The 15,595-nt window shown below is 47.5% G+C and overlaps 1 protein-coding gene across 13 annotated transcripts in view; it reads left to right on the forward strand.

Annotated features, from left to right (window-relative positions):
* The window catches only part of LOC307092760 (uncharacterized protein), a 57,759-nt gene that overhangs the window by 22,337 nt on the left and 19,827 nt on the right, over positions 1-15,595 (forward strand). For 2 of the 13 annotated variants that reach the window (XM_079760222.1, XM_079760235.1), the window contains exon 1: positions 11,220-14,885. The exons of 2 other annotated variants lie outside the window; for them this stretch is intronic. The gene's annotated coding sequence lies outside the window, so the exon portion shown is untranslated. Of the gene's footprint in view, positions 1-10,843; positions 11,095-11,219; positions 14,938-15,595 lie in introns of those variants that run through there. 9 more of the 13 variants (XM_079760231.1, XM_079760232.1, XM_079760237.1 and 6 more) reach the window with 9 other exon arrangements.

The following is a 15,595-nucleotide window of genomic DNA, read 5'->3' on the forward strand; positions in this document are numbered from 1 at the left end:
GAAGTGGCAGGGGCTTGGAGTGAAGACAGCTGGTTCAGGAACCTGCAGGAATGCTTTTCCTTTCATGGGAACAGGTCATAATGGGAGAGGAGTCAGGTCTAGAGGAGCTTTGTGACAACATGGTTGTCTGTCTGCAGGTGATGGGGGCAATGGGAGGTTTGGAGAAATGGAGGCAGGTGATCTGACTCAGGTCTCATTAGACTCCCTGTGGCTGCCGCATGGAGAACAATATGGGTGAGAGGGAGGTGGTGTGGGTAGTCCGGGAGAATGTGATGGTAACTGGCCCATGATGGTGGCCGTGGAGATGGAATACACAGTTGGATCCTAGATTGGTATTTTAGGTGTGGCCACCGGGATTTTCTAATTTTGAGGTAGAGAGAGAGAGAGAGGGGGGGGGGGGTAAGAGTCAGAGATGAGATGAAGGTTTGTATTTAGCATCTGGAGATATGGAAGCACTATCATCTGGCATGAAGAAATTCATAGTGGGAGTGTTTGTGATCATTGCAGATAAACACAAACAAACATTTATTTTGGCCTGTTAGGGTATGACATATTTCAGAGAGCAGTTAAAGAGCATCCGGAACTCTGAGGAGTTGTTCAAGAGGAAGACTACTCAAAAGGAGTGAGGACTGCGTGGACCAGAGAGGAGTCGGAGATCATCGTTTTATTTTAATTGGAGGCCCAAGCGCAATTGAAACAAGTTGAGATTGGGGCTGACGCATATTTATTTACTTCTTAAACACTCACCAGGGATTTTTGTGTGACCCTGGATGTGGCCTGGGGTGTCGCACTCAGTCTGGTTGATGTGCCTCGGGGCATGAGTGGCCATCTGTGAGACTCGCTGGGCATGGGGTAGAGCGCCATCGGCCATGAGACTTGAGGGCTGTGACTGGTGATGGGAGATCACGTGTGGCCGGGTGGAGGAGGGCTCTGCCTATCTAAGACGTTATCTGGTTCCCAATAGGTGAGGCTGAAGGAAAACACAATCATGGGCCGAGGGCCTTCAGAGCAGGACCGAGGCTGTGCCTTGGGTGTGGGCTATCAGAATTGGGATAGAGCTTCATCCAGTCTGAATTTGCAAAGCATTCTCTGCACCACACATGCTGACTAATGACTGGGACCAAGGAGATGACTAGGGGGCTGTGGATGCGGGAGTGCAGGTGTGAGGGAGGTGTGGGAGGAAGGGTGATGTGCCCTTGGAGAGGGCGTGTGAATTCATGGCCGCAGGACACTAGCTGTTGCAATAAGGGTGAATAAGGAAGGAGTGAGTGAGTCCATTTTTGGTGGTTACTGGATGATGATATAGAATATGATATGATGATATGATATGATATGATATGATATGATATGATATGATATGGGGAATTTTAATGTAATTGTCTGAAAATAGGGGTGTTGTGGTGCTACCTGCCAGGTCCAGAGCTTAGGTGACATATAGATGCACGCCTTCCTGTTGTTGTCGAGGACTGATACATTGATCACTGGGAATGCGCTCGCGTATATTGGTGTCACCTGGGCTTGAGTATTTCTAGTGGAACGGGGAAGGGAGATAGAGAGAGAGAGAGAGAGAGAGAGAGAGAGAGAGAGAGAGAGAGAGAGAGAAATACGTTACAGAGGCTGTGAACTAGACATTTGGAAGAGAAGGTGATGAGGAAATAAATAAAGTGTTCTCGCTACGGCACATTTGTGTTCCCTTTGAAGATGCGCCCCGGAAACGCAGCTGTGGGAGAGAAGTGTGGTTCAAAGAATCATGCTGAGCAGGTGGTGCCGAGTGATGGCCTCAGCACCCTGGTATGGGAGTCAGAGGGGAAGCATGATGCCATGGCTTTTCATGTCTCTGAGGGAGAATCGGTGGTAACAAGGGTATTGCCTGACAAAATAAGTGATAAATCACTCACATTTTCTTTATGGCCATCCACTCTCTCTACCCTATGTTGGTGACACCCACTGAATTGACAAGAGGCAGTGTGGCCGACATGTGAGGCCCAGAGCTCAGGTATCTTCTCTCTGCTCAGCTGCCTTTATTGTGGGAAGACACAGCATCAGTAGGAATATAAGGAGAGAGTGACTTTGATGGGCTCAAGACCTGGTGTCTTGTCTGATGAAGGGTAAAGGGAGCCAATGGATGTGGAGGGTGGGGAGTATGAAGAACTTGAAATCCCAAGACAGAATCTAATCATGGACTGACCTGTCCCCATTACGACAGGATATGGACTTTGAGGACGTGGCCATCGCCTTCTCCCAGGAGGAGTGGGGGCTCCTTGATGAGGCTCAGAGACTTCTGTACTGCGAGGTGATGCTGGAAGTGTTTGCACTGGTCTCATCTGTAGGTAAGACCTTCGTGTTTCTCCCAGTGTCCTGAGGTGATGTCTACTCTTCCTTTATTCCCCAAACGTAGCTTTCTCTCTCCCACAGCCAGACCATGGGCTCTGCTAATTTCCCCCACTGTCCTGTCAAATGGGCTGTGGCTGCCAGGGGTGAGCTGTGTGGGGAGTCCTGAGCTATGGGCTCCCCAAGCATCCCTCACACCCATTGCCGTAGAAAGCGCAGGAAGTGTCTGGGAGTCAGGAGTCTCAAAATGAGCTTAATGGGACCCACTTTGAACTTTCTTTTCCTGGGAGGGTGTCTATGTCCACAAGGCCTCCACTTCTGCACCATTCCCTCAGGTAAGGCTCTTTGTGGCTGCCTGTGCAGGTTATGGTCTTTACTTACATGAACCATATCTGTACTTGGAAGATCTTACCTTTATTGTTGTTTGTAATATTTCCTTCCCTGAATACTATTGCAATCCGAATTGCTCTCGGTTAGTGCAGGCTGCTCAGCTCTTTGGTCTTTCATGAATACTCTGGATATTTAGGTTGTATGTATTTATAGAGTAGAAGGTGCATGGAGAACCCTGTATTTTTTCGCAGGGTGAACTGGCAAGATGGTCTCTGATGAGGCCTGGTCCTACTGAGTGGAAACTGGGGGAAGGTATCACATCAGGGCTTTTTTCAGATCATACCAGGAATCTGCTTGTGTCCAACCATATTGAGGTGGAGGTGCATTTGTCCATTCCTTATTTCTACATTTTCTTTGCCATAATTGACATTTTATGAGTGATCCTTTAATCTGTGACTTCCTGGCTTTTGGCTACCTTCACCTTGGTCACCTTTTTGCATCACTATCCCTCTGTGCTGCGCCCTCTGCAGTACTCTTCTACATGGACCTGCACATGTGTTATGAGATGCACATGCATGCTTAAGTAGTCCTCGAACACCTGCTACTGAATTTTACTTGGAATAAGACATAACAACCTCTGCCCAGCTGGCCCATGTCACCAGCAGACAAGCCCTGCTGAGCACTGTTAGCAGAAGGAGCTGATGATCCTGCTTCGATTCCATGTGGTGCTTGCCACGTGTGTGTCGTATTTCTGCGTAGGCTTTCCTTGTTTTGTGATATTCAGAGCCCCAGAACTTCAAGGAGCCTTTTACAAATCCGTCCAACACATCTTATTTTCCGACAATTGCGTGGAACACATGTATGATGTGCAACATATTTTTGTAATGGAACTTCCCCCATCACTGTAGTCAAAATTCATTTCCTCACCATTTCTCTTTTTCCAGGTTGTTGGCATAAAACGGATGAGGAGGCCTGTTCTGAGCAGACTGTGTCTGTACAAAGGGAGTCACAGGTCAGGGCTTCTAAGACAGCTCCAGCAACCCAGAGGACCCATCTCTGCGGGAGGTGTTTCTCTGTGTTCAAAGACATTCTGCACCTGACTGAGTCACAGGCAGCAGACTTTGAGCAGAAAGCCTTCTTCAGTGATGCTTATTTGAGAGACTTCTGTTTCAGTGAAAACCCTCCTCAGCAACAGAGGGAAGCCAGTGGAGAGAAGCCCTGGAAAGAAGCTGTGGACAGGGCCTTGTTTGTGACCAACTTCAGCTTCTCCTTATCAGGGCTGCCTTCAACCAGTAGGGAGGTTGGGGAAGACTTCCCAGCCGCCTCAGAGCTTCTCCAGCACCAGGCCCTTCACAACACTGAGGAGCCACACAGTGGCAGGGAGATTTCCCAGAAACTTCTCAGTGGAAAACGTCATCACCAGTGGGGTGAATATGAAAACGCTGCCGGCCACAACCAGAAAGTTGTTCCTCAGAGTGTCTGCTCTGGAGAAGGGAATTATGAGTGTAACAAATGTGGGAAAGTTTTTAGAGGAGTCTCTAAACTTATTCGACATAGGAAAGTTCACACTGGAGAAAAGCCATATGAGTGTAGTGAATGTGGGAAGTCCTTCAGTCATAGGAACAGCATCATAGAGCACCAGAGAGTTCACAAAGGAGAAAAACCTTATAAGTGTAGTGAATGTGGAAAGTCCTTCAGACAAAGTTCTCACCTCACTGTACACCAGAGAGTTCACACAGGAGAAAAACCTTATGAGTGTAGTGAATGTGGAAAGTCCTTCAGACAAAGGAGTTCCTTCACTGAACACCAGAGAGTTCACACAGGAGAAAAACCTTATGAGTGTAATGAATGTGGGAAATCCTTCAGTCATAGGCGTTGCTTCACTGAACACCAGAGAGTTCACACAGGAGAAAAACCTTATGAGTGTAGTGAATGTGGAAAGTCCTTCAGACAAAGGAGTGCCTTCACTGAACACCAGAGAGTTCACACAGGAGAAAAACCTTATGAGTGTAGTGAATGTGGAAAGTCCTTCAGACAAAGGCGTCCTCTCACTGAACATCAGAGAGTTCACACAGGAGAAAAGCCTTATGAGTGTAGTGAATGTGGAAAGTCCTTCAGACAAAGGTGTCACCTCACTGAACACCAGAGAGTTCACTCTGGAGAAAAACCTTATAAGTGCAGTGAATGTGGGAAATCTTTTAGAAGCAGTAGTCACCTTTTTTACCACAAGATAGTTCACACAGGAGAAAGGCCTCATGCGTGTAATGAATGTGGGAAATCTTTTCGCAGCAAACCTAGCCTCCTCAGACACCTGATTGTTCACAGTGGAGAAAAGCTTTAAATGTGCACCAAATACTTTCTTTTTCTCATTGACAATAACAACACTGAAGAGGTCTCTTTGATACACATTTAACTCAATATAAACCCATTTTATCACAACATACACTCTGCTAGATTCCTCATAAAGTTTCAAGCACAAGTGGTGCTTTAAATAACTGCATTGCCCTTGCTAAGCTGCTCAGGCCTACTCCCCGATGGATATCACTGGGAGTATTTCTGGCTGAGGCGATTTCACCTCCACCACCTGGCTCACCTGAACAGTGTGCGTCAGTCAGTCACAACCCCTGCGTGGTCAGGGAGAACGCATGCTGTGTTCTCACTTCTGCCTGAGGAAACTGGGATTACTCCCAGCTCTTGGCAGGATCTTCATTCCTTTCTGACTAGGAAATGGGAGTTGATGGAGGGTTCACCCAGCACACCCGTCCTCAGCTAAGGAGAGCTCCCTCTTTCGGGCACATCATGGTTCTCACATTATGCTGTGATGAAGTGTTTCAGGTTCCAATTCACCAACCTGCAAACCCATTTAATTTTCTAACACGCCTCTGGATTATGACCTTGTCGTGAAGGTGTTTTTGCTCATGTGCCTTTCATTTTGTTGGTCCCATTCATTGCCTGGCTTGATTCGAAAGCACGGTTGGGATCTGTCAGCATGTACAGGTGAACAAATATTGTGGGAATCCCACCCGTGCTGTGCTTCAGAAGGCCAAGCACGGAGTCAGAACATCACTTTGTCCACTATTCACGTTTAATGCAGTGCTGCCCGAGACCTCGAACGGATGACCGCATGACATTGTGGATCTCATTCGCAGCCTGGTGTCTCCTATGATTGAGGTCCAAGGTCATCCTAAAGGTGAGGGCGGGGGGCTTTGTTGTCCTCTGTGAACAATGTGAATTATATTCTCTGTTCACAGTAGGTATTGCATACCGCCAAGGTGCCCTGTGCCGTTAGGAAGGACATTTCCTAGGCTGGTGTCGCTTGTATTAAGACTCTGAGGGTTAGGTTGAATGACAACTGGGCCAGAAACCCTGTATTCCTAGTGAGTGGGAAAGGGTGCAGTGAACTAAGTGAATAGCGCCTCTTCTGAACGTTACCCACAAACGATCGAGGACGCGTGACTTGTGTGGTCATTGTGTACAGGCGTTCTCAGTTCCGCCATCACTGCTTCCTGTGGCTGACGTCATTTCTAGAGAAAACAGTCTAAAGATCTGTGTCCTCTGGCCCCTCTAGGGTGTTCACCTCAAGGTCTGCTCAACAGGCAGGACCTCGAAACTAGAGGAAGGATGAGCCTGTGGTCAGTCCCAGGATGTGGCTCTGTGACCCCGTCAGCATTCCTGTTGGTTCCGATGGCCATGGTCTTCCCTGATCACCAACATTTGCTGCCACTGAGGCAAGCCTGGTGCTCCCAGGAAATTAGGAGAGATGGTGGAGCCCATACAGGGTTGACATTTTAATTTTCTCACAAGACAGGGATATCTAGGTCTTTATTTGGAAGCACATTTTAAGGTTTGATTTAGGTATATTTACAACTGACATGCAACAAAATGCACTTTTCTAATGTGTACTATTTGGTGAGCTGGGACATTTGGATCAAGCTCTAAAATGGTCACATGTGAAATAAACTTATCTCTCTCCCATATACAGGTTAGGGCAAAACCAGGCATATAGATGTGAATATGCAAAACAGAGTTTACTCTATTTTTCTAAATAAGTATTTTATATATTTTAAAATATTTTAACAGATTTTCACAAAGAGGAGGAAAGAGAGAGAGAGAAAGAGAGAGAGAGGGGAAGCATGAAATGGTGATATTAGAAAAAAAACATCAAAACACCTGCCCCCTGAGCTGGAATGGAACCTTTCCATGTGGGGCAAGGGGTGTGCCCAACCCACTGAGGCACATTGGCCAGGGAAGAGTTTATTCCTGTATTTTTATTTTTAAATTATTGCAGTTATTTCCCTACCCACCGTTCTAAACCTACCTTTGCCACACCCTGTATTTACCGCCTGCCCTTTTGTCTCTCTGCCTCCCCAGCCCTAACTGCAGTCATTGATTTTCCTTCCTTTACAAGATTAGTTCATATGTTTCATTGTTTCATAAGTACTACAAGGAGTATACTCTTTAACAAATACTGCTTTCTTTCATGCTCCAGTTATTTTGAGATTCAACACGAATGCTTATGTGAATAGTTAATTTTTTTTTTATAGCAAAAGGTGGAGATTTATTGAAAAACAAGGACAGACTCCCATGTGGGGAGAGGGAAGAGTCCCACAGAACGGACTGCCACCTGGGGAGGGGGAGAAGGCCCCCAATAGTTATTATTTTTTGTTGCTGTGTCATACTGTGTCCTGGGAATAAACACTTTATCTACTGACCTGTCTGTGGTTTTAGTTATTTCCAGGTTCGGGTACTAAAATAAATCTGCTGGGAATATTGCCTTCAGTTTTTTATATGGATGTATATTGTACTTATCGAACTGATGCAGTGTAGGTGAATGTTTTACCTGTAAATACATCAGGAACTGTGATCGGAAATGGTCATTCCTTTGCTTTCCCACCCCACCCACAGGAATGAAAATTCTAGTTTTTCCACAACCCTACCAGCACATGTGATGTTTAATCTGTTTAATAGTAGGCCAATAAATGAGTATAGTGTTAACTTACTTTGGTTTAATTCCATTTCCCTAATAAATTTTTATGGTGAACTTTATTTTCCCCATGCAATTATTTACACTGTCTTTATCTCTTTTGTTGAAAACTCTGGTCAGAATCTGTTGCCAGTTTAAAAAATGAATTTATTATTTTAACCAATAAGAGTTTAGTGCAGCAACTAAGACATATGTTTTCATTTCACGCATTGTTCAAGGAATCAACTGACTTCTTTGCAATTTTGAACTATATGTATTGAATACTGAAAACAAAATTGTTTTTCACAAATTTAATCCTAAGTGAAATTAAAATTTTACTTACAAGTTTTTTTGTGGTTTTTAAAAATATTTTATTGATTTTTACAGGGAGGAAGGGAAAGGGATAGAGAGCTAGAAACATCGATGAAAGAAACATCGACCAGCTGCCTCCTGCACACCCCCCACTGGGGATGAGCCCGCAACCAAGGTACATGCCCCTGACCGGAATCGAACCTGGGACCTTCAGTCCGCAGGCTGACGTTCTATCCAGTGAGCCAAACCGGTTTCGGCATTTACTTATAAGTTAATCTGTATTGCTACATTCGTCTCCATTCTTTTCTAAGTCTAAGAATTCAATTGTACATTAAGTGAAGTTAAGTTTTGTAGTATTTGTCAATTTCCCTGATATCAATACTTTCATAAATAATGCCAAAATGATGACATTGACCATGGGTCTGCGAACATATTTCAGTAGCAAATCATTTTATTTTGAACACACTGATACAGCAGCAGCTCAAGAACTTTCATAATAAAAAAGTAAAATAGCCAAAACCGGTTTGGCTCAGTGGATAGAGCGTCGGCCTGCGGACTGAAAGGTCCCAGGTTCGATTCCGGTCAAGGGCATGTATCTTGGTTGCGGGCACATCTCCAGTGGGGGTTGTGCAAGAGGCAGCTGATCGATGTTTCTCTCTCATCGATGTTTCTCTCTATCCCTCTCTCTTCCTCTCTGTGAAAAATCAATAAAATATTTTTTAAAAAAGTAAAATAATTGGGGAGTAGAAAGTTTTAAACATTTTAAAAACTTTGGTTTAAGTATAGTTGATTTAAAACATACATTAAAAATGTTTTTAGCCCTAACCAGTTTAGCTCAGTGGATAGAGCATTGGCCTGTGGACTGAAAGGTTCCAGGTAGGATTCTGGTCAAGGGCATGTACCTTGGTTTCGGGCACATCCCCAGTAGGAGGTTTGCAGGAGGCAGCTGATCAATGTTTCTCTCTCATCGATGTTTCTAACTTTCTATCCCTTTCCCTTCCTCTCTGTGGAAAATCAATAAAATATATTTTAGAAAAAGAAAAAAAAGTGGTTTGCAAGTAGAAAAACACTCTGGAAATAAGTAACTTTTTAAAAAAATGTTTTGATTTCAGAGAGAGATGAAGAGGGAAAGAGATAGAAATATGAGTGATGAGAGAGAATCACCGATGAGCTGTCTTTGTATGCCCCACAATGGGCACCGAGCCCACAGCCTAGGCATGTGTCCTGACCAGACATGGAATTGTGACCTCTAGGTTTACAGGCAGATGTTCAACCAGTGAGGTACACCAGCTGGGCTCTCCTAAGCTTGTAAGGGTCCCCACCCGACCTGCAGCCAGTACAGCGCTGAGCAGCAGCAGCTCATCCCGGGCTGAGCCCCTGGACCTGCCCTCAAGGCCCCCTTATTTCTGATCGTCCAGGGAGCTGACCGCAGCCCCGCTTTGGCTCCCGTATTTCCCACATGTTCCTGGAGCCACAGGACCCCCACTCTGCTGTTGCTTGTTCTATCCTAGGGCCTACATTTCTTTTTATCTCCAGCTTCAATAAACGTGCCCTCAAAATCTTCTGAACTGTTGTGAAAACGTTTCTGCATGAAGTCAAGAACTCAAACACTACTGGCCAGCATAGTTATGCCTGGGACACCCTCTATACAGACAGACCAAGGCGTGGCTTTGCTTACAAGGGTTGGGAGAAAAAGTGATGGCCCACACTCACTTTGGTGTTGTTGAGTCAATTCAATCTTAGCAATATTCTTTTAAAAAAATGTTATTTATTTATTTTATGGAGAGAAGAGAGAGGGGGAGAGAGAAACATCAATGATGAGAATCATTGAGCATCTGCCTCCTACTGGGATGGAGCCCACAACCTGCGCATGTGCCCTGACCAGGAATCCAACCAGCTATGTCTTGATTCATGGGTCTGTGCCCAACCCCTGAGCCTTGCTGGCTGGGCACACTATTCCTTTTTATTTTTACTCTAGTACAGAGGTCCCTCATATCCCCCGTTCTACTCCCCCTCTACCCTGCCCCACACAGCTTCACCACATTCTTGTCTATGTCATTGGCTATGCAAATACATATATACATTTAAAAAATAATAAATATTTTTATTGATTTTAGAGGAGGGGAGAGGGAGACTTAAAAACATCAACTGCTGTTTTAGAGAGAGAATCACTGATTTGCTGCCTCCTGTACATCCACCCCCACCCCAACACACACACACAGTGGGAATTAAGCCCACAATGCACATATGTGTCTGACCAGGAATAGGACCGTGACCTCCTGGTTCATAGGTTGACAGACAACCATTGAGCCACACCAGTTGGGCTATATTATTCAAACATTTTTTTAAGTATGTATTTTTAAAAAATACATATTTTATTGATTTTTTACAGAGAGGAAGGGAGAGGGATAGAGAGCCAGAAACATCAATCAGCCGCCTTCTGCACACTCCCCACTGGGTATGTGCCTGCAACCAAGGCACATGCCCTTGACTGGAATCGAACCCGGGACTCCTGAGTCCTCAGGCCGACGCTCCATCCACTGAGCCAAACCGGCCAGGGCTGTATTTTTTATTGTTGATGGTGTTACAGATGTCTCCCGTCTCCCCTCTATAGATATTCTTTGGGGGATCTATTCCAGGCCTCCCCACCCCCTCCCTGGGCGATCCGTCAGTCTGTCCCAGTTAACTGGATCCTCTGGTCCCATCTCCTCCTTCCCCAGCGCCACTTGCGGTGCCACAGCACTTTCCTTCCCCAAGGTCAGGGGCTGGAATGCGAGCCCTCCGTTGGGCAGTTGAGAAAACTACATTACCCAGAAGGCAACGCGCCCGCTTCAGAGGCGGTAAGGGGCATTTTGATTCCTGCGCATCCGGTTAGGGCGGGACTTCCGGCGTCCTCCTGCTGGCGGACATTTTGCCTTCCGTTCACGGACTCGTGGGCTTCAGCTCCCGGGTGTTGAGTGGGAGGAGCCGTGGGAGGCAGTATCCCCGCGTCCGGGGGGTGTCTGAGGCTCGTTGAGCCCCAAGAAGCTGGGATTGGGGCGTCCGTGCCTCCCGCCTCCTCTCCGCGGACAGAGTTCCCTCAGCGTCACCCCATCGGCCCTCCCGCCTCGGGGCCGGCGCCGCTCAGCCCCGCAGCCCAGGCCGCAGCGCCCAGAGCAGTGAGTGCCCGTGGGGGGCGCAGGGGGAGGGGAGGGCGACGGGCTGCGGTGCCGCCGGGGAGGCCGTGGGGGCTGAGCCGGGAGGGGGAGCCAGGCCTGTGTGTGTCTAAAGGCGACAGAGAGGAGGAGCGGCGGCTCCGGGAGGAGGGTCACTTCCTCCTCAGGGGACGGGCTGGGGCTGTGAACACAGAGGGACGCGGCCTGAGATGCGGCTCTAACGTCCCCACAACTGCCCAGAGGAGGAGCCGACCACAGGGGAGAGGACAGCAGGGAGGGGGGGGGGTACCCTGTGACCACAGCCACCCAGCAGGAGGGCGCCCTGAGGACCCCCCTGAGGGGTGCAGGCCTCTCCTGGTCACGTGACCTCGGGCCTGAGCCCTGGGTCCTGGCGGTGGGTGCCGGGCCCTCCACAGACCTTCAGTTCCCACAGGTTCCTGCAGGTGCAGAGCCGCTCAGGGGGCTGGTCTGTGGGGCTGATGTCAGGGCGTCACACTATGGTGGCCTCTGAGGTAGGGGGGTCCTGGGACTGTCCAGCCCCTCTTCATGCCCTGGACCTGCAGACACTCAGCCCAGAGTCCTGAGGCCACGACTAGGTCTTAGGAAGTGGACCCTGGTTTTGGCAACAGTTGGATGAGATGTGAGGGGTCCTCCCAGGTTTAGGGACCAGAAAGTGCAAAGGCTTGTTGTGAAGACTGAGCTGGTTCAGGAATCAGCAGGTATCTCTTTTATTGATTTTTTTTTTTTTTTTTTTTACAGAGAGGAAGGGATAGGGCTAGATAGAAACACCGATGAGAGAGAAAGATCGATGAGCTGCCTCCTGCACACCTGCTACTCGGGATGTGCCCGCAACCAAGGTACATGCTCTTGACTGGAATAGAAACTGCGACCTTTCAGTCTGCAGGCCAACGCTCTATTCACTGAGCTAAACTGGTTAGGGCTCTTTTTAAAAAAAATACTTTTACTGATTTTAGATATAGAAAGGAGGGGAGACGGAGAAAAATAGAGAAACATCAGTGTGCAAGAAACAAGGATCAGTAGTCTCCTGCACGACACCTGATGGAGATCCAGCCGTCAATCCAGGCCTGTGACCTGACCAGGACTGTTACCTGCCACTTCTCAGTGCTTGGGAAGATGTGCAACCCATTGAGACACATGAGTCAGGGCTGTAGATCACTTTAATATAGGGATCCATGTTCAGGATGATAATGGTAGTAGCAGTTCACATGGACAGTGTGAGCTGAGGGCTGGTTTCCCGCTCGGGCCCCTGTTGGTAGGAGGTGGGTGTCACAACACAGCAAAGGGACAGAGTGGTCATGTAGAGTGTTGGGGAAAGATAATGGTTTCCCAGTGGCCAAGGCCTTTAAAAATATGAGTGGGGGTGAGATATATTGGAAGAGTAATTCCAACAAGATGAGAACACCACAATTTTGTTGTGACCCTTGGGGTGGCCTGGAGTGTTGCAGCCAGTCAGTGCATAGAGTGTCGGCCTGTGGACTGAAGGGTCCCAGGTTCTATTCCAGGCAAGGGCACAGGCCTGCGCTGTGGGCTCAATCTTCATTAGGGGGCATGCAGAAGGCAGCTGATCAATGATTCTCTCTCATCATTGATGTTTCTATCTACCTCTTCCTCTCCCTATCTGAAATTAAAAAATAAGAACTAATTAATTTTAAAAAATAAAGCAAATAGGATAGGATTGTGTATATTCTCTCATAGCCTGCTTTTTCTCTTAATAATGTAATATTTGTATGTTAAAAATAACAACCCTGACAGCTGGAGTGACAGAGTTGGTTGAGCATTGCCCCATGCACAGCAGGTTGCATAAGCCTGGTTTCCTGGCTGAATGTCCAGGGGTGGGTGGGAGGCAAGTAGGAGACAGCCAATCCGTTTGTCTCTCTCCTTGTCTTTTGCTCTCTCTCTAAAAGTCACATTAAAAGAAGTTTAAAATTGTAGTCTTCAGGAATAAGTTAAATAATACTTTTCACCTAAGGAGCATTCTGAGCTTCACAGAATGTGAAATGTGCAAATAACTGATCCATTGCAGACATCACTCCCCCAAAATCAGCCTCCAAAACCTAACGTGGTCATTTCCCAGTGCCTCTTGGGTTCGCAACCACCAATATTTGCAAAGGTCAGGGAGTAACTGGGATCCCAATTCCACCTGTGAGGCCTCAAACAATGTATTACCCAAAGGACCATGCGCCTAATGATGGCTGGGTTTAGCCAATGAAAGCCCAGAACAGGAGGCGCATTACCCACGTGTACATGGTTTAGGGCCGGGCTTTCAGCGTCTTTACCTGGTGGTCATTTTAACCTCTTTGCTCTGTTCACAGAGACAGGGGCTTCCGGTAGCCAGGTCTCCACTGGGACCAGGCGTCAGAGGCAGCATCCCGCTGTGAGGTGGTCTGAGGCTTGTTGAGCCACAATAGGCGGGACTGGGGCCTCCCTGCCTCCCAGACTCCTCTCTGCTTACAGAGTTCAACTCAGCGGTACCCCCATTTAACCCTCCAGCCTCAGGTGCGGGCCCCGGTCCGGTCCAGCAGCACAGGTTGCTGAGTCTGGAACAGTGAGTTGCTGTGGATGACAGAGGTGTGATGGGGAAAGAGTGTGACAGGCTGCAATTTCATTGTGTAAGGACTTGGTGGTGGGACTGAGCTGGGAGGATTCGAGAAACCTGGTCGTGTTTGTGTCTAAAGGCAACAAAGAAGATGAGGGAAAGTTTTGCCTGAGATATATATATATTTTTTAATATATATATTTTATTGATTTTTTACAGAGAGGAAGAGAGAGGGATAGAGAGCTAGAAACATCGATGAGAGAGAAACATCGACCAGCTGCCTCCTGCACACCCCCTACCGGGGATGTGCCCGCAACCAATGTACATGCCCTTGACCGGAATCGAACCTGGGACCTTTCAGTCTGCAGACCGACGCTCTATCCACCGAGCCAAACCGGTTTCGGCATGCCTGAGATATTTTACTCTCATTCTCAGGACGCTGGGGCCATCAATGGATGGGGGAAGGGGGTGGGGGGAGGTTCGTTGTCTGATGTAGGGTTCTAAATGTTTCCCAAAGCTGCACGGAGGAAGAACAGACTAGGAGAGAGAGGACAGCAGTTAGGGACAGGAAGGAGAAGTCCTATAAAAGATAATGAACCTGGCAAGAATTTGCACTGAGGACTGAGGCCTTGAGGGAATGCAGCTAACTCCAGGTTACCTGGCCTGGAGGCTGGGCGATAGTACTCAGCGGCCTGAGCCCATGGGTCCTGGCGGTGATTGCCAGGCTCTCAACAGACTTCTTTCTTTCCACAGGTTCCTGCAGATGCACAGTCGCTTAGGGGGACTGGTTTGTGGAGTTATTTCAGGGCCTCACTCTTGTGGCCCCTGAGATAGTGGGGTCCTGGGGCTGTCCACCTACTCTTCTCATCCTTGGACCTGGGGAAGTTGTAGAGACACCAAGCCCAGTATCCTAAGTCCAGGTCTAGGGTCATGTGAGTGGTCTCTGATTTTGGCAACTAGTGGAATTTGATATGAACGTCCCCTCCATGCATAGGTCCCAGAATGTGCAAAGGCTTGGAGTGAAGACTGAGCTCATTCAGGGAACAGCAGATGTCCATTTTTTAAAAATAGGAACTGGTAACAATGGGACAGGAGTCGGGGCTAGAAGAGCATTATGACAACTTGGGTGTCTCTTCTGCAGGTGAGGGGATCTTTGGGGTAATTGGAGCAGTAGAGGCGGATGATCCGACCCAGGTCTCATTAGAGGCCCTGTGGCTGCAGCATGATGAACAATATGGTGAGAGGGAGGTGGTGAAAAGTCTAGGATGGAAGCTGCTGTGATGTTGTTGGTGAGTGTGATGGTACCTGGCCCATGTGATGGTTGTGGATGTGGAAGAAGCAGTTGGATTTGGGATCAGTGTTTTAGGTGTGGCCACGTGGATATTCTAATTTGGAGGATGAGAGAGAGGTAAGAGTCAGATGACCTGAAGGGTTGAATTTAGCAGCTGAAGGAATGGAAGCACCATCTCCTGAGATGGAGAAATTCATAGTAGGAAAATGTATGTTCATTAGGAATATAAAATCTTTTATTTTTGTCGTCTAAGGATATGAGATACTTCTTAGAGGGGTTACAGAGCATCTGGAATTCTGAGGAGTAATTCAAGATGAAGACTACTTTAAAAAATAGTGAAGCTTGTATGGACCAGGGAGGAGTTCAACTTTTTTAATTAGGGAAGTAAAGGTAATTCAAACAAGCTTAGACTGGGACTGATAGATACTTGTTTTTGAACACTCAACAGGATTTTGTTGTGAGCCTTGGTGTGGCCTGGGGTGTTGTAGTCAGCCTGGTGGACTTGCTTATGGGCATGAGTGGTCATCGGAGAGACTCACTGAGCATGTGCTAGAGGGCCGTAGGCGATGGGACTTGAGTGATGAAGGCTGTTCCTGGTGAGTGTAGCTCCTATAGAGGTGGCTCTGGCTATCAGAGATCTGGTGCGGTTCTCAATA

This window comes from Cnephaeus nilssonii (genome assembly GCF_951640355.1).
Source record: "Cnephaeus nilssonii genome assembly, chromosome: 20".
Classification (NCBI taxonomy): domain Eukaryota; kingdom Metazoa; phylum Chordata; class Mammalia; order Chiroptera; family Vespertilionidae; genus Cnephaeus; species Cnephaeus nilssonii.